The following is a 23,130-nucleotide window of genomic DNA, read 5'->3' as shown; positions in this document are numbered from 1 at the left end:
TGCCTGACTCTCAACCCAAGCCCTTCTCTCTTGCACTGCCTGACTCTCGTCCCAAGCCTCTCACTCATGTCCTGACTGACTCTCGTACCAAGCCTCTTTCTCCTACTTGCCTGACTCTCCTCCCAAGCCCTTCTCTCCTCCCCTTCCTGACTCTCGTCACAAGCCTCACTCTACTGTCCTGCCTGACTTTCATCTTAAGCGTCTCTCTCCTGTCCTGACTGACTCTCGTCCCAGGCCTCTCAATCCGGCCTTGCCTGACTCCCGTCACAAACCTGTATCTCCTGTCCTGCCTGACTCTCGTCACAAGCCTCTCTCTCTTGTCCTGCTTGACTCTCGTCCCAAGCATCTCTCTCCTGTCATGCCTGACTCTCTTCCCAAGCCTCTATCTTCTGTCCTGCCTGACTCTCGTCCCAAGCATATCTCTTCTGTCCTGCCAGAATCTCGTCCCAAGCCTCTCTCTCTTGTACTGCCTGACTCTCGTCCCAAGCGTCTCTATCATGCCCTGCCTGATATCGTCCAAAGCCTCTTTCTCCTACTTGCCTGTCTCTCGTCCCAAGCCCTTCTCTCCTACCTCTCCTGACTCTCGTCCCAAGCCTCACTCTTCTGTCCTGCCTGACTCTCATCATAAGCGTCTCTCTCCTTTCCTGCCTGACTCTAGTCCCAAGAATCTCTCTCCTGTCATGCCTGACTCTCGTCCCAAACCTCTATCTCCTGTCCTGCCTGACTCTCGTCCCAAGCATATCTCTTCTGTCCTTCCTGACTCTTGTCCCAAGATTCTCTCTCCTGTCATGCCTGACACTCGTCCCATGCACCTATCTCCTGTCCTGCCTGACTCTCGTCCTATCCCTCTCTGTCCTGTCCTGCCTGACTCTCGTCCTAAGCCTCTCTCTCCTACCCTGCCTGAACGTCGTCCCAAGCCTCTCCTGTCCTGCCTGTCTCTCTCGTCAAGCATCTCTCTCCTGTCCGGCCTGACTCTCGTCCCAAACCTTTCTCCCCTGCCCTGCCTGACTATCGTCCCAAGCCTCTCTCTCCTGTCCTGCCTGACTCTCGTCCAAAGCCTCTCTCTCATATCCTGCCTGAGTCTGTACCAACCCTCTCTCTCCTGTCCTGCCTTACTCTCGCTCCAAGATTCTCTTTCCTGTCCTGCCTGCCTCTCCTCCCAAGCTTCTATCTCTTGTCCTGCCTGAATCTCGTCCCAAGCCTCTCTCTCCGGTCGTGCCTGACTCTCGTTCCAGGTTTCTCTCTCCTGTCCTGCCTGACTCTCGTCCCAAGCCTCTCTCTCTTGTCCTGCCTGACTCTCGTCCACAGTGTCTCTCTCCTGTCCTGCCTGACGCTCGTCCCAAGCCTCTCTCTCCTGTCATGGCTGACTCTCGTCCCAAGCCTCTCCCCCATGTCTTGCCTGACTCTCGTCCCAATCCTCACTCTCCTGTCGTGGCTGATTTTCGTCCCAAGCCTCTCTCCCCTCTCCTGCCTGATTCTCGTCCAAAGCGTCTCTCTTCTGTCGTGCTTGACACTCGTCCTAACCCTCTCTGTCCTGTCCTGCCTGACTCCCGTCCTAAGCCTCTCTCTCCTACCCTGCCCGACCGTCGTCCCAGGCCTCTCTCTCCTGTCCTGCCTGACTCTCTCGTCAAGCCTCTCTCTCCTGTCCTGCCTGACTCTTGTCCCTAGCCGTTCTCCGCTGTCCTGCCTGACTATCGTCCCAAGCCTCTCTCTCCTGTCTTGCCTGACGCTTTTCCTAAGCCTCTCTCTCTTGTCCTGCCTGATCTCGTCCCAAGCCTCTTTCTCCTACTTGCCTGAGTCTCGTCCCAATCCCTTCTCTCCTACCCTTCCTGACTCTCGTCCCAAGCCTCCCTTTTCTATCCTGCCTTACTTTCATCCTAAGCGTCTCTCTCCTGTCTTGCCTGACTCTCGTCCCAAGCTTCTCTCTCTTGTCATGCCTGACACTCTTCCCATGCACCTATCTCCTGTCCTGCCTGACTCTCGTCCTAACCCTCTCTGTCCTGTTCTGCCTGACTCTCGTCCTAAGCCTCTCTGTTCTACTCTGCCTGAACGTCGTCCCATTCCTCTCTCTCCTGTCCTGCCTGACTCTCTCGTCAATCCTCTCTCTCCTGTCCTGCCTGACTCTCGTCCCTAGCCTTTCTTACCTGTCCTGCCTGACTGTTGTCCCAAGCCTCTCTCTCCTACCCTGCCTGAGTCTCGTCGAAAGCCTCTCTCTCATATCCTGCCTGACTCAGTCCCAAGACTCTCTCTCCTGTCCTGCTTGACTCTCGCTCCATGTTTCTCTCTCCTGTCCTGCGTGCCTCTCCTCCCAATCTTCTATCTCTTGTTCTGCCTGACTCTCGTCGCAAGACTCTCTATCCTGTCGTGCCTGACTCTCGTCCCAAGTTTCTCTCTCCTGTCCTGCCTGACTCTCGTCATAACCCTCTCTGTCCTGACCTGCCTGACTCTCGTACTAAGCCTCTCTCTCCTACCCTGCCCGACCGTATTCCCAAGCCTCTCAATCCTGTCCTGCCTGACTCTCTCGTCAATCCTCTCTCTCCTGTCCTGCCTGACTCTCGTCTCTAGCCTTTCCCCCCTGTCCTGCCTGACTATCGTCCCAAGCCTCTCTCTCCTGTCCTACCTGACTCTCGTCCAAAGCCTCTCTCTCATATCCTGCCTGACTCTCGTCCCAAGTTTTTCTCTCCTGTCCTGCCTGAGTCTCGTTCCAAGCCACTCTCTCTTATCCTGCCTGACTCTCTTCCCAAGCCTCTCTCTCATGTCCTGTCTGACTCTCATCCCAAGCCTCTTTCTCCTTCTTGCCTGAATCTCGTCCGAAGCCCTTCTCTCCTACCCTACCTGACTCTTCTCCCAAGCCTCATTCTCCTGTCCAGCCTGACTCTCGTCCTAAGACTCTCTGTCCTGTCCAGATTTATTCTCATCCCAAGCCCCTATCTTCTGTCATGCTTGACTCTCATCCTAAGCCTCTCCCTCCTGTCCTGCCTGTCTCTCGTCACAGGCCTCTCTCCCCTGTCCTGCATGACTCTCTTCCCAAGGCTCTCCCTCCTGTCCTGAATGACTCTCGTCCCAAGCCATTCTCTCTGTTCTGACTGACTCTCGTCCAAATCCTCTCTCTCTCTTGTCCTGCCTGACTCTCGTCCCAAGCCTCTCTCTTACCTGTCCTGCTTGATTCTCGTCCCAAGCTTCCCTCCCTTATCCTAACTAACTCGGTCCCAAGCCTCTCTTGTCCTGCCTGATTCTCGTCCCAAGATTCTCTTTCCTGTCCTGCCTGACTCTAGTCCCAAGCCTCTCTCTCATTTCCTTCCTTATTGTCGTCCCAAACATCTCTCTCCTGTCCTGCCTGACTCTCGTCCCAAGACTCTCTCTCCTGTCCTGCCTGACTCTCGTCCCAAGCCTATCTCTCCGGTCCTACCTGCCTGTCTTCCCAATACTCTCTCTCCTGCCCTGCCTAACTCTCGTCCCAAGACTCTTTTTCCTGTTCCCCCTGACTCTCGTCCCAAGCGTCGGTCTCCTGTCCTGCCTGATACTCGTCCAAAGCCTCTCTCTCCTGTCCTGCCTGATTCTCGTCCTAACCCTCTTTTTCGTGTCTTGCTTGAGTCTCGTCCAAAGCCTCTCTCTCCTACCCTGCCTGACCGTCGTCCCAAGCCTCTCTCTTTTGTCCTCTCTGACTCTCTCGTCAAGCCTCTCTCTCCTGTCCTGCCTAACTCTCGTCCCAAGCCTCTATCCCCTGTCCTGCATGAATATCGTTCCAAACCTTTCTCTCCTCTCCTGCCTGACTATCTCGTCAAGCCTCTCTCTTCTGTCCTGCCTGACTCTCATCCTAAGCCTCTCTTTCCTGTCCTGCCTCACTCTCGTCAAAAGCCTCTTTCTCCTGTCCTGCCTGACTCTCGTCCCAAGCCTCTCTATTCGACCCTTCCTGACTCCTTTCCTAAGCCCCTCTCTCTCCTCCTGCCTAACTCTCGTCCTAAGCTTCTCTCTCCTGTCCTGCCTGACTCTCGTCCCAAGCCTCTCTCTCATGTCCTGCCTGACTCTCTCCCCAAGCATATCTCTTCTGTCCTTCCTGACTCTCGTCCCAAGCTTCTCTCTCCTGTCCTGCCTGACTCTCGTCCTAAGCCTCTCTCTCTCCTACCCTGCCTGAACGTTGTCCCAAGCCTCCCTCTCCCTTCCTGCTTGACTCTCTCGTCAATCATCTCTCTCCTGTACTGCCTGACTCTCGTCCCAAGCCTTTCTCCCCTGTCCTGCCTGATTATGGTCCCAAGCCTCTCTCTCCTGTCGTGGCTGATTCTCGTCCCAAGCCTCTCTCTCCTCTCCTGCCTGACTCTCGTCAAAAGCGTCTCTCTCTTGTCCTGCTTGACTCTCGTCCTAACCCTCTCTGTCCTGTCCTGACTGACTCTCGTCCTAAGCCTCTCTCTCCTACCCTGCCCGCCCGTCGTCTCAAGCCTCTCTCTCCTGTCCTGCCTGTCTCTCTCGTCAAGCCTCTCTCTCCTGTCCTGCCTGACTCTCGTTCCTAGCCTTTCTTACCTGTCCTGCCTGACTATCGTCTCAAACCTCTCTCCCCTGTCCTGCCTGACTGTTGTCCCAAGCCTCTCTCTCCTACCCTGCCTGAGTCTCGTCGAAAGCCTCTCTCTCATATCCTGCCTGACTCAGTCCCAAGACTCTCTCTCCTGTCCTGCTTGACTCTCGCTCCATGTTTCTCTCTCCTGTCCTGCGTGCCTCTCCTCCCAATCTTCTATCTCTTGTTCTGCCTGACTCTCGTCGCAAGGCTCTCTATCCTGTCGTGCCTGACTCTCGTCCCAAGTTTCTCTGTCCTGTCCTGCCTGACTCTCGTCATAACCCTCTCTGTCCTGACCTGCCTGACTCTCGTACTAAGCCTCTCTCTCCTACCCTGCCCGACCGTATTCCCAAGCCTCTCAATCCTGTCCTGCCTGACTCTCTCGTCAATCCTCTCTCTCCTGTCCTGCCTGACTCTCGTCTCTAGCCTTTCCCCCCTGTCCTGCCTGACTATCGTCCCAAGCCTCTCTCTCCTGTCCTACCTGACTCTCGTCCAAAGCCTCTCTCTCATATCCTGCCTGACTCTCGTCCCAAGTTTTTCTCTCCTGTCCTGCCTGAGTCTCGTTCCAAGCCACTCTCTCTTGTCCTGCCTGACTCTCTTCCCAAGCCTCTCTCTCATGTCCTGTCTGACTCTCATCCCAAGCCTCTTTCTCCTTCTTGCCTGAATCTCGTCCGAAGCCCTTCTCTCCTACCCTACCTGACTCTTCTCCCAAGCCTCACTCTCCTGTCCAGCCTGACTCTCGTCCTAAGACTCTCTGTCCTGTCCAGATTTATTCTCATCCCAAGCCCCTATCTTCTGTCATGCTTGACTCTCATCCTAAGCCTCTCCCTCCTGTCCTGACTGTCTCTCGTCACAGGCCTCTCTCCCCTGTCCTGCATGACTCTCTTCCCAAGGCTCTCCCTCCTGTCCTGAATGACTCTCGTCCCAAGCCATTCTCTCTGTTCTGACTGACTCTCGTCCAAATCCTCTCTCTCTCTTGTCCTGCCTGACTCTCGTCCCAAGCCTCTCTCTTACCTGTCCTGCTTGATTCTCGTCCCAAGCTTCCCTCCCTTATCCTAACTAACTCGGTCCCAAGCCTCTCTTGTCCTGCCTGATTCTCGTCCCAAGATTCTCTTTCCTGTCCTGCCTGACTCTAGTCCCAAGCCTCTCTCTCATTTCCTTCCTTATTGTCGTCCCAAGCATCTCTCTCCTGTCCTGCCTGACTCTCGTCCCAAGACTCTCTCTCCTGTCCTGCCTGACTCTCGTCCCAAGCCTATCTCTCCGGTCCTACCTGCCTGTCTTCCCAATACTCTCTCTCCTGCCCTGCCTAACTCTCGTCCCAAGACTCTTTTTCCTGTTCCCCCTGACTCTCGTCCCAAGCGTCGGTCTCCTGTCATGCCTGATACTCGTCCCAGGCCTCTCTCTCCTGTCCTGCCTGACTCTCGTCCTAACCCTCTTTTTCGTGTCTTGCTTGAGTCTCGTCCCAAGCCTCTCTCTCCTACCCTGCCTGACCGTCGTCCCAAGCCTCTCTCTTTTGTCCTCTCTGACTCTCTCGTCTAGCCTCTCTCTCCTGTCCTGCCTAACTCTCGTCCCAAGCCTCTATCCCCTGTCCTGCATGAATATCGTCCCAAACCTTTCTCTCCTCTCCTGCCTGACTATCTCGTCAAGCCTCTCTCTTCTGTCCTGCCTGACTCTCATCCTAAGCCTCTCTTTCCTGTCCTGCCTCACTCTCGTCAAAAGCCTCTTTCTCCTGTCCTGCCTGACTCTCGTCCCAAGCCTCTCTATCCGACCCTTCCTGACTCCTTTCCTAAGCCCCTCTCTCTCCTCCTGCCTAACTCTCGTCCTAAGCTTCTCTCTCCTGTCCTGCCTGACTCTCGTCCCAAGCCTCTCTCTCATGTCCTGCCTGACTCTCTCCCCAAGCATATCTCTTCTGTCCTTCCTGACTCTCGTCCCAAGCTTCTCTCTCCTGTCCTGCCTGACTCTCGTCCTAAGCCTCTCTCTCTCCTACCCTACCTGAACGTTGTCCCAAGCCTCCCTTTCCCTTCCTGCTTGACTCTCTCGTCAATCATCTCTCTCCTGTACTGCCTGACTCTCGTCCCAAGCCTTTCTCCCCTGTCCTGCCTGATTATGGTCCCAAGCCTCTCTCTCCTGTCGTGGCTGATTCTCGTCCCAAGCCTCTCTCTCCTCTCCTGCCTGACTCTCGTCAAAAGCGTCTCTCTCTTGTCCTGCTTGATTCTCGTCCTAACCCTCTCTGTCCTGTCCTGACTGACTCTCGTCCTAAGCCTCTCTCTCCTACCCTGCCCTCCCGTCGTCTCAAGCCTCTCTCTCCTGTCCTGCCTGACTCTCGTTCCTAGCCTTTCTTACCTGTCCTGCCTGACTATCGTCTCAAACCTCTCTCCCCTGTCCTGCCTGACTCTCCTCCAATGCCTCTCTCTCATATCCTGCCTGACTCTCCTCCAATGCCTCTCTCTCATATCCTGCCTGACTCTGTCCCAAGCCTCTTTCTCCTGTCCTGCTTGACTCTCGCTCCCAACTTCTCTTTACTGTCCTGACTGCCTCTCCTCCCAAGCTTCTATCTCTTGTTCTGCCTGACTCTCGTCCGAAGCCTTTCTCTCATGTCCTGTCTGAATCTCGTCCCAAGCCTCTCTCTCCTCTATCCTGCCTGACTCTCGTCCCAAGCCTCTCTCTCCTGTCCTGCCTGACTCTCGTCCCAAGCCTCTATATCCGACCCTGCCTGACTCCTGTCCTAAGCCCCTCTCTCTCCTCCTGCCTGACTCTCATGCCAAGCCTCTCTCTCCTGTCCTGCCTAACTCTCGTCCCAAGCCTCTATCCCCTGTCCTGCATGAATATCGTCCCAAACCTTTCTCTCCTCTCCTGCCTGACTATCTCGTCAAGCCTCTCTCTTCTGTCCTGCCTGACTCTCATCCTAAGCCTCTCTTTCCTGTCCTGCCTCACTCTCGTCAAAAGCCTCTTTCTCCTGTCCTGCCTGACTCTCGTCCCAAGCCTCTCTATCCGACCCTTCCTGACTCCTTTCCTAAGCCCCTCTCTCTCCTCCTGTCTAACTCTCGTCCTAAGCTTCTCTCTCCTGTCCTGCCTGACTCTCGTCCCAAGCCTCTCTCTCATGTCCTGCCTGACTCTCTCCCCAAGCATATCTCTTCTGTCCTTCCTGACTCTCGTCCCAAGCTTCTCTCTCCTGTCCTGCCTGACTCTCGTCCTAAGCCTCTCTCTCTCCTACCCTGCCTGAACGTTGTCCCAAGCCTCCCTCTCCCTTCCTGCTTGACTCTCTCGTCAATCATCTCTCTCCTGTACTGCCTGACTCTCGTCCCAAGCCTTTCTCCCCTGTCCTGCCTGATTATGGTCCCAAGCCTCTCTCTCCTGTCGTGGCTGATTCTCGTCCCAAGCCTCTCTCTCCTCTCCTGCCTGACTCTCGTCAAAAGCGTCTCTCTCTTGTCCTGCTTGACTCTCGTCCTAACCCTCTCTGTCCTGTCCTGACTGACTCTCGTCCTAAGCCTCTCTCTCCTACCCTGCCCGCCCGTCGTCTCAAGCCTCTCTCTCCTGTCCTGCCTGTCTCTCTCGTCAAGCCTCTCTCTCCTGTCCTGCCTGACTCTCGTTCCTAGCCTTTCTTACCTGTCCTGCCTGACTATCGTCTCAAACCTCTCTCCCCTGTCCTGCCTGACTCTCCTCCAAAGCCTCTCTCTCATATCCTGCCTGACTCTGTCCCAAGCCTCTTTCTCCTGTCCTGCTTGACTCTCGCTCCAAGCTTCTCTTTACTGTCCTGACTGCCTCTCCTCCCAAGCTTCTATCTCTTGTTCTGCCTGACTCTCGTCCGAAGCCTTTCTCTCATGTCCTGTCTGAATCTCGTCCCAAGCCTCTCTCTCCTGTCCTGCCTGACTCAGTCCCAAGACTCTCTCTCCTGTCCTGCTTGACTCTCGCTCCATGTTTCTCTCTCCTGTCCTGCGTGCCTCTCCTCCCAATCTTCTATCTCTTGTTCTGCCTGACTCTCGTCGCAAGGCTCTCTATCCTGTCGTGCCTGACTCTCGTCCCAAGTTTCTCTGTCCTGTCCTGCCTGACTCTCGTCATAACCCTCTCTGTCCTGACCTGCCTGACTCTCGTACTAAGCCTCTCTCTCCTACCCTGCCCGACCGTATTCCCAAGCCTCTCAATCCTGTCCTGCCTGACTCTCTCGTCAATCCTCTCTCTCCTGTCCTGCCTGACTCTCGTCTCTAGCCTTTCCCCCCTGTCCTGCCTGACTATCGTCCCAAGCCTCTCTCTCCTGTCCTACCTGACTCTCGTCCAAAGCCTCTCTCTCATATCCTGCCTGACTCTCGTCCCAAGTTTTTCTCTCCTGTCCTGCCTGAGTCTCGTTCCAAGCCACTCTCTCTTGTCCTGCCTGACTCTCTTCCCAAGCCTCTCTCTCATGTCCTGTCTGACTCTCATCCCAAGCCTCTTTCTCCTTCTTGCCTGAATCTCGTCCGAAGCCCTTCTCTCCTACCCTACCTGACTCTTCTCCCAAGCCTCACTCTCCTGTCCAGCCTGACTCTCGTCCTAAGACTCTCTGTCCTGTCCAGATTTATTCTCATCCCAAGCCCCTATCTTCTGTCATGCTTGACTCTCATCCTAAGCCTCTCCCTCCTGTCCTGACTGTCTCTCGTCACAGGCCTCTCTCCCCTGTCCTGCATGACTCTCTTCCCAAGGCTCTCCCTCCTGTCCTGAATGACTCTCGTCCCAAGCCATTCTCTCTGTTCTGACTGACTCTCGTCCAAATCCTCTCTCTCTCTTGTCCTGCCTGACTCTCGTCCCAAGCCTCTCTCTTACCTGTCCTGCTTGATTCTCGTCCCAAGCTTCCCTCCCTTATCCTAACTAACTCGGTCCCAAGCCTCTCTTGTCCTGCCTGATTCTCGTCCCAAGATTCTCTTTCCTGTCCTGCCTGACTCTAGTCCCAAGCCTCTCTCTCATTTCCTTCCTTATTGTCGTCCCAAGCATCTCTCTCCTGTCCTGCCTGACTCTCGTCCCAAGACTCTCTCTCCTGTCCTGCCTGACTCTCGTCCCAAGCCTATCTCTCCGGTCCTACCTGCCTGTCTTCCCAATACTCTCTCTCCTGCCCTGCCTAACTCTCGTCCCAAGACTCTTTTTCCTGTTCCCCCTGACTCTCGTCCCAAGCGTCGGTCTCCTGTCATGCCTGATACTCGTCCCAGGCCTCTCTCTCCTGTCCTGCCTGACTCTCGTCCTAACCCTCTTTTTCGTGTCTTGCTTGAGTCTCGTCCCAAGCCTCTCTCTCCTACCCTGCCTGACCGTCGTCCCAAGCCTCTCTCTTTTGTCCTCTCTGACTCTCTCGTCTAGCCTCTCTCTCCTGTCCTGCCTAACTCTCGTCCCAAGCCTCTATCCCCTGTCCTGCATGAATATCGTCCCAAACCTTTCTCTCCTCTCCTGCCTGACTATCTCGTCAAGCCTCTCTCTTCTGTCCTGCCTGACTCTCATCCTAAGCCTCTCTTTCCTGTCCTGCCTCACTCTCGTCAAAAGCCTCTTTCTCCTGTCCTGCCTGACTCTCGTCCCAAGCCTCTCTATCCGACCCTTCCTGACTCCTTTCCTAAGCCCCTCTCTCTCCTCCTGCCTAACTCTCGTCCTAAGCTTCTCTCTCCTGTCCTGCCTGACTCTCGTCCCAAGCCTCTCTCTCATGTCCTGCCTGACTCTCTCCCCAAGCATATCTCTTCTGTCCTTCCTGACTCTCGTCCCAAGCTTCTCTCTCCTGTCCTGCCTGACTCTCGTCCTAAGCCTCTCTCTCTCCTACCCTACCTGAACGTTGTCCCAAGCCTCCCTTTCCCTTCCTGCTTGACTCTCTCGTCAATCATCTCTCTCCTGTACTGCCTGACTCTCGTCCCAAGCCTTTCTCCCCTGTCCTGCCTGATTATGGTCCCAAGCCTTTCTCTCCTGTCGTGGCTGATTCTCGTCCCAAGCCTCTCTCTCCTCTCCTGCCTGACTCTCGTCAAAAGCGTCTCTCTCTTGTCCTGCTTGATTCTCGTCCTAACCCTCTCTGTCCTGTCCTGACTGACTCTCGTCCTAAGCCTCTCTCTCCTACCCTGCCCTCCCGTCGTCTCAAGCCTCTCTCTCCTGTCCTGCCTGACTCTCGTTCCTAGCCTTTCTTACCTGTCCTGCCTGACTATCGTCTCAAACCTCTCTCCCCTGTCCTGCCTGACTCTCCTCCAATGCCTCTCTCTCATATCCTGCCTGACTCTCCTCCAATGCCTCTCTCTCATATCCTGCCTGACTCTGTCCCAAGCCTCTTTCTCCTGTCCTGCTTGACTCTCGCTCCCAACTTCTCTTTACTGTCCTGACTGCCTCTCCTCCCAAGCTTCTATCTCTTGTTCTGCCTGACTCTCGTCCGAAGCCTTTCTCTCATGTCCTGTCTGAATCTCGTCCCAAGCCTCTCTCTCCTCTATCCTGCCTGACTCTCGTCCCAAGCCTCTCTCTCCTGTCCTGCCTGACTCTCGTCCCAAGCCTCTATATCCGACCCTGCCTGACTCCTGTCCTAAGCCCCTCTCTCTCCTCCTGCCTGACTCTCATGCCAAGCCTCTCTCTCCTGTCCTGCCTAACTCTCGTCCCAAGCCTCTATCCCCTGTCCTGCATGAATATCGTCCCAAACCTTTCTCTCCTCTCCTGCCTGACTATCTCGTCAAGCCTCTCTCTTCTGTCCTGCCTGACTCTCATCCTAAGCCTCTCTTTCCTGTCCTGCCTCACTCTCGTCAAAAGCCTCTTTCTCCTGTCCTGCCTGACTCTCGTCCCAAGCCTCTCTATCCGACCCTTCCTGACTCCTTTCCTAAGCCCCTCTCTCTCCTCCTGTCTAACTCTCGTCCTAAGCTTCTCTCTCCTGTCCTGCCTGACTCTCGTCCCAAGCCTCTCTCTCATGTCCTGCCTGACTCTCTCCCCAAGCATATCTCTTCTGTCCTTCCTGACTCTCGTCCCAAGCTTCTCTCTCCTGTCCTGCCTGACTCTCGTCCTAAGCCTCTCTCTCTCCTACCCTGCCTGAACGTTGTCCCAAGCCTCCCTCTCCCTTCCTGCTTGACTCTCTCGTCAATCATCTCTCTCCTGTACTGCCTGACTCTCGTCCCAAGCCTTTCTCCCCTGTCCTGCCTGATTATGGTCCCAAGCCTCTCTCTCCTGTCGTGGCTGATTCTCGTCCCAAGCCTCTCTCTCCTCTCCTGCCTGACTCTCGTCAAAAGCGTCTCTCTCTTGTCCTGCTTGACTCTCGTCCTAACCCTCTCTGTCCTGTCCTGACTGACTCTCGTCCTAAGCCTCTCTCTCCTACCCTGCCCGCCCGTCGTCTCAAGCCTCTCTCTCCTGTCCTGCCTGTCTCTCTCGTCAAGCCTCTCTCTCCTGTCCTGCCTGACTCTCGTTCCTAGCCTTTCTTACCTGTCCTGCCTGACTATCGTCTCAAACCTCTCTCCCCTGTCCTGCCTGACTCTCCTCCAAAGCCTCTCTCTCATATCCTGCCTGACTCTGTCCCAAGCCTCTTTCTCCTGTCCTGCTTGACTCTCGCTCCAAGCTTCTCTTTACTGTCCTGACTGCCTCTCCTCCCAAGCTTCTATCTCTTGTTCTGCCTGACTCTCGTCCGAAGCCTTTCTCTCATGTCCTGTCTGAATCTCGTCCCAAGCCTCTCTCTCCTGTCCTGCCTGACTCTCGTCCCAAGCCTCTCTCTCCTGTCCTGCCTGACTCTCGTCCCAAGCCTCTATATCCGACCCTGCCTGACTCCTGTCCTAAGCCCCTCTCTCTCCTCCTGCCTGACTCTCATGCCAAGCCTCTCTCTCCTGTCCTGCCTGACTCTCGTCCCAAGCCTCTCTCTCCTGTCATGACTGACTTTCGTCCCAAGCCTCTATCTCCTGTCCTGCCTGACTTTCGTCCCAAGCATATCTCTTTTGTCCTTCCTGACTCTCGTCCCAAGCTTCTATCTCCTGTCATGCCTGACACTCGTCCCATGCACCTATCTAGTGTCCTGCCTCACTCTCGTCCTAACCCTCTCTGTCCTGTCCTGCCTGACTCTCGTCCTAAGCATCTCTCTCCTACCCTGCCTGAACGTCGTCCCAAGCCTCTCTCTCCTGTCCTGCCTGACTCTCTCGTCAAGCATCTCTCTCCTGTCCTGCCTGACTCTCGTCCCAAGCCTTTCTCCCCTGTCCTGCCTGACTATCGTCCCAAGCCTCTCTCTCCTGTCCTACCTGACTCTCGTCCAAAGCCTCTCTCTCATATCCTGCCCGAGTCTGTTCCAAGCCTCTCTCTCCTGTCCTGCCTGACTCTCGCTCCAAGCTTCTCTCTCCTGTCCTGCCTGCCTCTCCTCCCAAGCTTCTATCTCTTGTCCTGCCTGACTCTTGTCCCAAGACTCTCTCTACTGTCGTACCTGACTCTCATCCAAAGTTTCTCTCTCCTGTCCTGCCTGCCTCTTCTTCCAAGCCTCTCACTCATGTCCTGCCTGACTCTCGTCCCTAGTTTCTCTCTCCTGTCCTGCCTGACTCTCGTCCAAAGCCTCCCTCTCATATCCTGCCTGACTCTCTCCCAAGCCTCTCTCTCCTGTCCTACCTGACTCTCGTCCCAAGCTTCTCTCTCCTGTCCTGCCTGCCTCTTCTTCCAAGCTTCTATCTCTTGTCATGCCTGACTCTCGTGCCAAGCCACTCTCTCCTGTCATGCCTGACTTTCGTCCCAAGTCTCTCTCTTCTGTCCTGAATGACGCTCGTTCAAAGCCTTTCTCTCTCTTATCCTGCCTGACTCTCGTCCCAAGCCTCTCTCTCATGCCCTACCTGACTTTCGTCCAAAGCCTCTTTCTCCTACTTGCCTGACTTTCGTCCAAAGCCCTTCTCTCCTTCCATGACTGACTCTCGTCCCAAGCCTCACTCTCCTGTCCTCCCTGACTTTCGTCCTAAGCCTCTCTCTCCGGTCTTGCATGACTCTCGTCCCAACCCTCTCTCTCCTGTCCAGCCTGACTCTCGTCCTAACACTCACTCCCCGGTCCAGAATTATTCTCTTCCCAAGCCCCTCTCTCCTGTCCTGCTTGACTCTCGTACCAAGCTTCTCTTTCTTTTCCTGACTGACTCTCGTCCCAATCCTCTTTCTCCTACTTGCCTGACTTTCGTCCAAAGCCCTTCTCTCCTTCACCGCCTGACTCCCGTCCAAAGCCTCTCTCATCTCCTGCCTGACTCTCGTCCCAAACCTCTCTCTCCTATCGTGCCTGACTCTCGTCCCAAGACTCTCTCTCCTCTCCTGCCTGACTCTCGTCCCAAGCCTCTCTCTCTTGTACTGCCTGACTCTCGTCCAAAGCCTCTCTCTCATGTCCTGCCTGACTCTCGTTAGAAGCCTCATTCTCCTACTTGACTGACTCTCGTCCCAAGCCCTTCTCTACGTATCCTTCCTGATTTTCGTCCCAAGACCCTCTCTCCTGTCATGTCTGACTCTCGTTCCAAGACTCTCTCTCCTGTCCTGCCTGACTCTCGTCCCAAGCCTCTCTCTCCTGTCATGACTGACTTTCGTCCCAAGCCTCTATCTCCTGTCCTGCCTGACTTTCGTCCCAAGCATATCTCTTTTGTCCTTCCTGACTCTCGTCCCAAGCTTCTATCTCCTGTCATGCCTGACACTCGTCCCATGCACCTATCTAGTGTCCTGCCTCACTCTCGTCCTAACCCTCTCTGTCCTGTCCTGCCTGACTCTCGTCCTAAGCATCTCTCTCCTACCCTGCCTGAACGTCGTCCCAAGCCCCTCTCTCCTGTCCTGCCTGACTCTCTCGTCAAGCATCTCTCTCCTGTCCTGCCTGACTCTCGTCCCAAACCTTTCTCCCCTGTCCTGCCTGACTATTGTCCCAAGCCTCTCTCTCCTGTCCTGCCTGACTCTCGCTCCAAGCTTCTCTCTCCTGTCCTGCCTGCCTCTCCTCCCAAGCTTCTATCTCTTGTCCTGCCTGACTCTTGTCCCAAGACTCTCTCTACTGTCGTACCTGACTCTCATCCAAAGTTTCTCTCTCCTGTCCTGCCTGCCTCTTCTTCCAAGCCTCTCACTCATGTCCTGCCTGACTCTCGTCCCTAGTTTCTCTCTCCTGTCCTGCCTGACTCTCGTCCAAAGCCTCCCTCTCATATCCTGCCTGACTCTCTCCCAAGCCTCTCTCTCCTGTCCTACCTGACTCTCGTCCCAAGCTTCTCTCTCCTGTCCTGCCTGCCTCTTCTTCCAAGCTTCTATCTCTTGTCATGCCTGACTCTCGTGCCAAGCCACTCTCTCCTGTCATGCCTGACTTTCGTCCCAAGTCTCTCTCTTCTGTCCTGAATGACGCTCGTTCAAAGCCTTTCTCTCTCTTATCCTGCCTGACTCTCGTTCCAAGCCTCTCTCTCATGCCCTACCTGACTTTCGTCCAAAGCCTCTTTCTCCTACTTGCCTGACTTTCGTCCAAAGCCCTTCTCTCCTTCCATGACTGACTCTCGTCCCAAGCCTCACTCTCCTGTCCTCCCTGACTTTCGTCATAAGCCTCTCTATCCTGTCTTCCATGACTATCGTCCCAACCCTCTCTCTCCTGTCCAGCCTGACTCTCGTCCTAACACTCACTCCCCGGTCCAGAATTATTCTCTTCCCAAGCCCCTCTCTCCTGTCCTGCTTGACTCTCGTACCAAGCTTCTCTTTCCTTTCCTGACTGACTCTCGTCCCAATCCTCTTTCTCCTACTTGCCTGACTTTCGTCCAAAGCCCTTCTCTCCTTCACTGCCTGACTCCCGTCCAAAGCCTCTCTCTCATCTCCTGCCTGACTCTCGTCCCAAGCCTCTCTCTCCTGCCCTGCCTGACTCTCGTCCCAAGCTTCTCTCTCCTGTCCTGCCTGCCTCTCTTCCCAAGCTTCTATCTCTTGTCCTGCCTGACTCTAGTCCCAAACCTCTCTCTCCTATAGTGCCTGACTCTCGTCCCAAGACTCTCTCTCCTCTCCTGCCTGACTCTCGTCCCAAGCCTCTCTCTCTTGTACTGCCTGACTCTCGTCCAAAGCCTCTCTCTTATGTCCTGCCTGACTCTCGTTAGAAGCCTCATTCTCCTACTTGACTGACTCTCGTCCCAAGCCCTTCTCTACGTATCCTTCCTGATTTTCGTCCCAAGACCCTCTCTCGTGTCATGTCTGACTCTCGTTCCAAGACTCTCTCTCCTGTCCTGCCTGACTCTCGTCCAAAGCCTCTCTCTCCTGTCATGACTGACTTTCGTCCCAAGCCTCTATCTCCTGTCCTGCCTGACTCTCGTCCCAAGCATATCTCTTTTGTCCTTCCTGACTCTCGTCCCAAGCTTCTATCTCCTGTCATGCCTGACACTCGTCCAATGCACCTATCTAGTGTCCTGCCTCACTCTCGTCCTAACCCTCTCTGTCCTGTCCTGCCTGACTCTCGTCCTAAGCATCTCTCTCCTACCCTGCCTGAACGTCGTCCCAAGCCCCTCTCTCCTGTCCTGCCTGACTCTCGTCCCAAGCCTTTCTCCCCTGTCCTGCCTGACTATCGTCCCAAGCCTCTCTCTCCTGTCCTGCCTGACTCTCGTCCAAAGCCTCTCTCTCATATCCTGCCCGAGACTGTTCCAAGCCTCTCTCTCCTGTCCTGCCTGATTCTCGCTCCAAGCTTCTCTCTCCTGTCCTGCTTGCCTCTTCTCCCAAGCTTCTATCTCTTGTCCTGCCTGACTCTCGTCCCAAGACTCTCTCTGCTGTCGTACCTGACTCTCGTCCAAAGTTTCTCTCTCCTGTCCTGCCTGATTCTTCTTCCTAGCCTCTCACTCATGTCCTGCCTGACTCTCGTCCCCAGTTTCTCTCTCCTGTCCTGCCTGACTCTCGTCCAAAGCCTCCCTCTCATATCCTGCCTGACTCTGTCCCAAGCCTCTCTCTCCTGTCCTGCCTGACTCTCGTCCCAAGCTTCTCTCTCCTGTCCTGCCTGCCTCTTCTTCCAAGCTTCTATCTCTCTTCGTGCCTGACTCTCGTGCCAAGCCACTCTCTCCTGTCATGCCTGACTTTCGTCCCAAGTCTCTCTCTTCTGTCCTGAATGACGTTCGTTCAAGGCTTTTCTCTCTCTTATCCTGCCTGACTCTCGTCCCAAACCTCTCTCTCATACCCTACCTGACTTTCGTCCAAAGCCTCTTTCTCCTACTTGCCAGACTTTCGTCCAAAGCCCTTCTCTCCTACCATGACTGACTCTCGTCCCAATCCTCACTCTTCTGTCCTCCCTGACTTTCGTCATAAGCCTCTCTATCCTGTCTTGCATGACTATCGTCCCAACCCTCTCTCTCCTGTCCAGCCAGACTCTCGTCCTAACACTCACTCCCCGGTCCAGAATTATTCTCTTCCCAAGCCCCTCTCTCCTGTCCTGCTTGACTCTCGTACCAAGCTTCTCTTTCCTTTCCTGACTGACTCTCGTCCCAAGCCTCTTTCTCCTACTTGCCTGACTTTCGTCCAAAGCCCTTCTCTCCTTCCCTGCCTGACTCCCGTCCAAAGCCTCTCTCTCATCTCCTGCCTGACTCTCGTCCCAATCCTCTCTCTCCTGCCCTGCCTGACTCTCGTCCCAAGCTTCTCTCTCCTGTCCTGCCTGCCTCTCTTCCCAAGCTTCTATCTCTTGTCCTGCCTGACTCTTGTCCCAAACCTCTCTCTCCTATCGTGCCTGACTGTCGTCCCAAGTCTCTCTCTCCTCTCCTGCCTGACTCTCGTCCCAAGCCTCTCTCTCTTGTACTGCCTGACTCTCGTCCAAAGCCTCTCTCTCATGTCCTACCTGACTCTCGTTAGAAGCCTCATTCTCCTACTTGACTGACTCTCGTCCCAAGCCCTTCTCTACGTATCCTGCCTGATTCTCGTCCCAAGACCCTCTCTCGTGTCATGTCTGACTCTCGTTCCAAGCCTCTCTCTCCTATTCTGCCTGACTGTCGTCTCAAGTCTCTATCTACTGTACTGCCTGACTCTTGTCCCTGGAATATCTCTTATGTTCTTCCTGGCTCTCGTCCCAAGACTCACTCTCCTCTCCTGCCTGACACTCGTCCCAAACATCTATCTCTTCTCCTGCCTGACTCTCTTACTAACCCACTCTCTCGTGTCCTGCCTGACTCTCGTCCCAAGCCTCTCTCTCCTACCCTGCCTGACCGCCGTCCCAAGGCTCTCTCTCCTGTCCTGCCTAATCTCTCGTCAAGCCTTTCTCTCCTGTCCTGCCTTACTCTTGTCACAAACCTCTCTGCCCTATCCTGCTTGACTCTCGTCCCAAGCCTTTCTCTCCTGTCCTACCTGACTATCTAGTCAAGCCTCTCTCTTCTGTCCTGCCTGACTCTCATCGTAAGACTCTCTCTATTGTCCTACCTGACGCTCGTCCAAAGACTCTCTCTCCTGTCCTGCCTGACTCTCGTCCCAAGCCTCTCTATCCGACCCTGCCTGATTCCTGTCCTAAGCCTCTCTATCTCCTGTCCTGCCTGACTCTCATCATAACCCTCTCTCTCGTTTACTGCCCGACTCTCGTCCCAAGCCTCCCTCTCCTACACTGCCAGACCGTCATCCCAAAGCTCTCTCACCTGTCCTGCGTGACTCTCTCGTGAAGCCTCTCTCTCCTGTCCTGCCTGACTCTCGTCCCAAGCCTTTCTCTCCTCTCCTAACTGACTATCTTGTTAATCCTCTCTCAACTGTCCTGCCTGACTCTCATCCTAAGCCTCTCTCTCCTGTCCTGCCTGACTCTCGTCCCAAGCCTTTCTCTCCTGTCCTAACTGACTATCTCGTTAATCCTCTCTCAACTGTCCTGCCTGACTCTCATCCTAAGCCTCTCTCTCCTGTCCTACCTGACTCTCGTCCCAAGCCTCTATCTCTTGTCCTGACTCTTTTCCAAAGTCTCTCTATACTACCCTTCCTGATTCCTGTTCTCAACCTCTATCTCCCCTCCTTCCTGAATCACGTCCCAACCTCTCTTTCCTCTCCAGCCTGACTCTTGTACCAAGCCTCTCTCTCCTGTCCTGCCTGACTCTCGTCCCAAGCCTCTATCTCCTGTCCGTCCTGACTATCGTCCTAACCCTCTCTGTCCTGTCCTACCTGACTCTCGTTCTTGGCCTCTCTCTCCTACCCTGCCTGACCGTAGTCCCAGAAATCTCTCTCCTGTCCTGCCTGACTCTCGTCCAAAGCCTTTCTCCCCTGTCCTGCCTGACTATTATCCAAAGCCTGTCTCTCCTGTCCTGCATGACTTTCGTCCAAAGCCTCCCTCTCGTATCCTGCCTGACTCTGTCCTAAGCCTCCCTCTCATATACTGCCTGAATCTCGTCCCAAGCTTCTCTCTCCTGTCCTGTCTGCCTCTTCTCCCAAGCTTCTATCTCTTGTCCTGCCTGACTCTTGTCCCAAGCCTCTCTTTCCTGTCCTGTCTGACTCTCGGCCCAAGTCTCCCTCTCCTGTCCTGCCTGACTCTCGTCCCAAGCCTCTATCTCTCTTGTCCTGCCTGACTCTCGTCCCAACCTCTCACTCATGTCCTGCCTGACTCTCGTCCCAAGCCTCTTTCTCCTACTTGCCTGACTCTCGTCCCAAGCCCTTCTCGCCTACCCTTCCTGACTCTCGTCGCAAGCATTACTCTCCTGTCGTCCCCGACTTTTATCCCAAGCCTCTCTCTCATGTCCTGCATGACACTCGTCCAAACCCTCTCTCTCCTATCCAGCCTGACTCTCGTCCCAACCTTCTCTGTCCGGTCCAGAATTATTCTCTTCCCAAGCCCCTCTCCCCTGTCCTGCTTGACTCTAGTATCAAACCTCTTTCTCCTGTCCTGCCTGACTCTCTCGTCAAGAGTCTCTTTCCTGTCCTGCCTGACTCTCGTCCCAAGTCTCTCTCTCCTGTCCTGCCTGACTCTCGTCCAAAGCCTCTGTCTCTCTTGTCCTGCATGACTCTCGTCCCAACCTCTCTCTCATGTCCTGCCTGAATCTCGTTCCAAGCCTCTTTCTCCTAATAACTGACTCTCGTCCCAAGCCCTTCTCTCCTACCCTGCCTGACTCTCGTCGCAAGCCTCACTCTCCTGTCCTCTCTGACTTTTGTCTTAAGCCTCTCTCTCATGTCCTGCATGACACTCGTCCAAACCCTCTCTCTCCTATCCAGCCTGACTCTCGTCCCAACCTTCTCTGTCCGGTCCAGAATTATTCTCTTCCCAAGCCCCTCTCACCTGTACTGCTTGACTCTCGCACCAAGCCTCTGTCTCCTGTCCTGCCTGACTCTCTCGTCAAGAGTCTTTCGTCTGTCCTGCCTGACTCTCGTCCCAAGCTTTTCTCCCCTGTCCTGCCTGACTATCGTCCCAAGCCTCTCTCTCCTGTCCTGCCTGACTCTCGTCAAAAGACTCCCTCTCATATCCTTCCTGAATCTGTCCCAAGCCTCTCTCTCAGGTCCTGCTTGTCTCTCGTCCCAAGCTTCTCTCTCCTGTCCTGCCTGCCTCTTCTACCAAGCTTCTATCTCTTGTCCTGCCTGACTCTTGTCCCAAGCCACTCTCTCCTGTCGTGCCTCACTCTCGTCACAAGTCTCTCTCTGCTGTCCTGCCTGACTCTTGTCCCAATACTCTCTCTCTCTTGTCCTGCCTGACTTTCGTCCCAAGCGTTTCTCTCCTACCCTGCCTCACTCTCGTCCCAAGCCTCACTCTGCTGTCCTCCCTGACTTCCGTCCTAAGCTTCTCTCTCCAGTCCTAAATGACTCTCGTCCCAACCCTCACTCTCCTGTCCAGCCTGACTCTCGTCCTAATCGTCCCTGTCCGGTCAAGAATTATTCTCGACCCAAGCCCCTCTCTCCTATCCTGCATGAATCTCGTAACAAGCCTCTCTCTCTTGTTCTGCCTGACTCTCCTCCCAAGCTTCACTATCCGACCATTCCTGACTCCCGTTCAAAGACTCTCTCTCCTCTCCTGCCTGACTCTCCTCCCAAGCTTCTCTCTCCTGTTCTGCCTTCCTCTCTTCCCAAGATTCTATCTTTTGTCCTGCCTGACTCTCGTCCCAAACCTCTCTCACCTGTCGTGCCTGACTCTCGTCCCAAGTCTCTCTATCCTGTCTTGCCTGACTCTCGTCCCAAGCCTCTATATCTCCTACTGCCTAACTCTCGTCCAAAGCCTCTTTCTCATGTCCTGCCTGACTCTCGTCCCAAGCCTCTTTCTCGTACTTGGCTGACTCTCGTCCCAAGCCTCTATATCTCCTACTGCCTAACTCTCGTCCAAAGCCTCTCTCTCATGTCCTGCCTGACTCTCGTCCCAAGCCTCTTTCTCGTACTTGGCTGACTCTCGTCCTAAGCCTTTCTCTCCTAAACTGCCTGACTTTCGTCCCAAGGGTCACTCTTCTGTCCTGCCTGACACTCATCCTAAGCGTCTCTCTCCTCTCCTGCCTGACTCTCGCCCCAAGCCTCTCTCTCCTGCCCTACCTGACTCTCGTCCCAAGCCTCTCTATCCGACCCTGCTTACTCCCGTCCCAAGCCTCTCTCTCCTCTCCGGCTTGACTCTAGTCCCAAGCCTCTCCCTCCTGTCCTGCCTGATTCTCGTCCGAAGCCTGTCACTCCTGTCATGCTTGACTCTCGTCCCAAGCCTCTATCTCCTGTCATGCCTGACTCTCGTCCCAAGCATATCTCTTCCGTCCTTCCTGACTCTCTTCCCAAGACTCTCTTTCCTGTAACTCCTCACACTCGTCCCAGGCATCTATCTCCCGTCCTGCCTGAATCTCGTCCTAGCCCTATCTGTTCTGTCCTGCCTGACTCTCTCGACAAGCTTCTCTTTCCTGTCCTGCCTGACTCTCGTCCCAAGCCTTTCTCCCCTGTCCTGCCTTTTTATCGTCCGAAGCCTCTCTCTGATGTCCTGTCTGAATCTTGTCCAAAGCCTCTCTCTACATCCTGCCGGACTCTCTCCCAAGCCTCTCTCTCCTATCCTGCCTGACTCTCGCTCCAAGCTGTCGCGCCTGCCTTTCCTCATAAACTTTTATCTCTAGTCCTGCTTGACTCTCGTACTAAGCTTCTTTCTCCTGTCGTGCCAGACTCTCGTCCCAAGTTTCTCTCTCCTCTCCTGCCTGACTCTCGTCGCAAGCCTCTCTCTCTTGTACTGCCGAACTCTCGTCACAAGCCTCTCTCTCATGTCCTGAGTGACACTCATCCCAAGCCTCTTTCTCCTATTTGCCTGAATCTCGTCCTAAGCCCTTCTTTCCTACCCTGCCTGATTCTCGTCCCAAGCCTCACTCTCCTGTCCTGCCTGACTCTCGTCCTAAGCCTCTCTCTCCTGTCCTGCATGACTCTCCTCCCAAGCCCCTTTCTCCTGTCCTGCCTGACTTTCGTTCCAACCCTCTCTGTCCGGTCCAGATTTATTGTCGTCCCAAGCCCCTCTCTCCTGTCCTGCCTGACTCTCGTCCCAAGCATATCTCTTATTTTGTTCCTGGCTCTCGTCCCAAGCCTCACTCTCCTGCCCTGCCTGACACTCGTCCCAGACATCTATCTCCTGTCCCGCCTGACTCTCGTCCCAAGCATATCTCTTATTTTCTTCCTGGCTCTCGTGCCAAGCCTCACTCTCCTGTCCTTCCTGACACTCGTCCCAGACATTTATCTCCAGTCCTGCCTGACTCTCGTCCTAACCCTCTCTCCCGTGTCCTGCCTGACTCTCGTCCCAAGCCTCTCTCTCCTACCCTGACTGACCGTCGTCCCAATCCTCTCTCTCCTGTCCTGCTTGACCCTCTCGTCAAGCCTCTCTCTCCTACCCTGACTGACTCTCGTCCCAAGCCTCTCTCCCCAGTTCTGCCCGACTCTCGTCACAAGCCTTTCTCTCCTATCCTACCTGACTATATCGTCAAGCCTCTCTCTCCTGTCCTGCCTGACTCTCGTCCCAAGCCATTATCTCCTGTCCTAACTTACTATCTCGTTAAGCCTCTCTCTCCTATCTTGCCTGTCTCTCATCCTAAGCATCACTCTCCTGTCCTCCCTGACTTTTGCCCTAAGCCTCTCTCTCCTGTCCTGCATGACACTCGTCCCAACCCTGTCTCTTTTGTTCAGCCTGAGTCTCGATCCAATCCTCTCTGTCCGGTCCAAAATCATTCTCGTCCCAAGCACCTCTCTCCTGTCCTGCTTGACTCTCGCACCAAGCCTCTCTCTCCTGTCCTGCCTGACTCTCGTCCCAAGCCATTCTCCACAATCCTGCCTGACCATCGTCGCAAGCCTCTCTCTCCCGTCCTGCCTGAATCTCGTCCAAAGCCTCCCTCTCATATCCTGCCTGACTCTGTCCCAAGCCTCTCTCTCCTGTCCTGCTTCCCTCTCGTCCCAAGCATATCTCTCCTGTCCTTCCTGCCTCTTCTCCCAAGCTCCTATCTCTTGTCGTGCCTGACTCTCGTGCCAAGCCTCTCTCTCCTGTCGTTCCTCACACTCGTCCCAAGTCTCTCTCTCCTGTCCTGAATGACTCTCGTTCAAAGCCTCTCTCTCTCTTATCCTGCCTCACTCTCGTCCCAAGCCTCTCTCTCAAGTCCTGTCTGACTCTCGTCACAAGCCTCTTTCACCTACTTGCCTGACTCGTCCAAAGCCCTTCTCTCCTACCCTGCCTGATTCTCGTTCCAAGCCTTACTCTAGTATCTTACCTGACTTCCGTCCTAAGCCTCTCTCTCATGTCCTGCATGACTCTCGTCCCAACCCTC

This window comes from Panulirus ornatus, chromosome 2 (genome assembly GCF_036320965.1).
Source record: "Panulirus ornatus isolate Po-2019 chromosome 2, ASM3632096v1, whole genome shotgun sequence".
Classification (NCBI taxonomy): Eukaryota; Metazoa; Arthropoda; class Malacostraca; order Decapoda; family Palinuridae; genus Panulirus; species Panulirus ornatus.
This window is presented reverse-complemented; position numbering follows the sequence as displayed.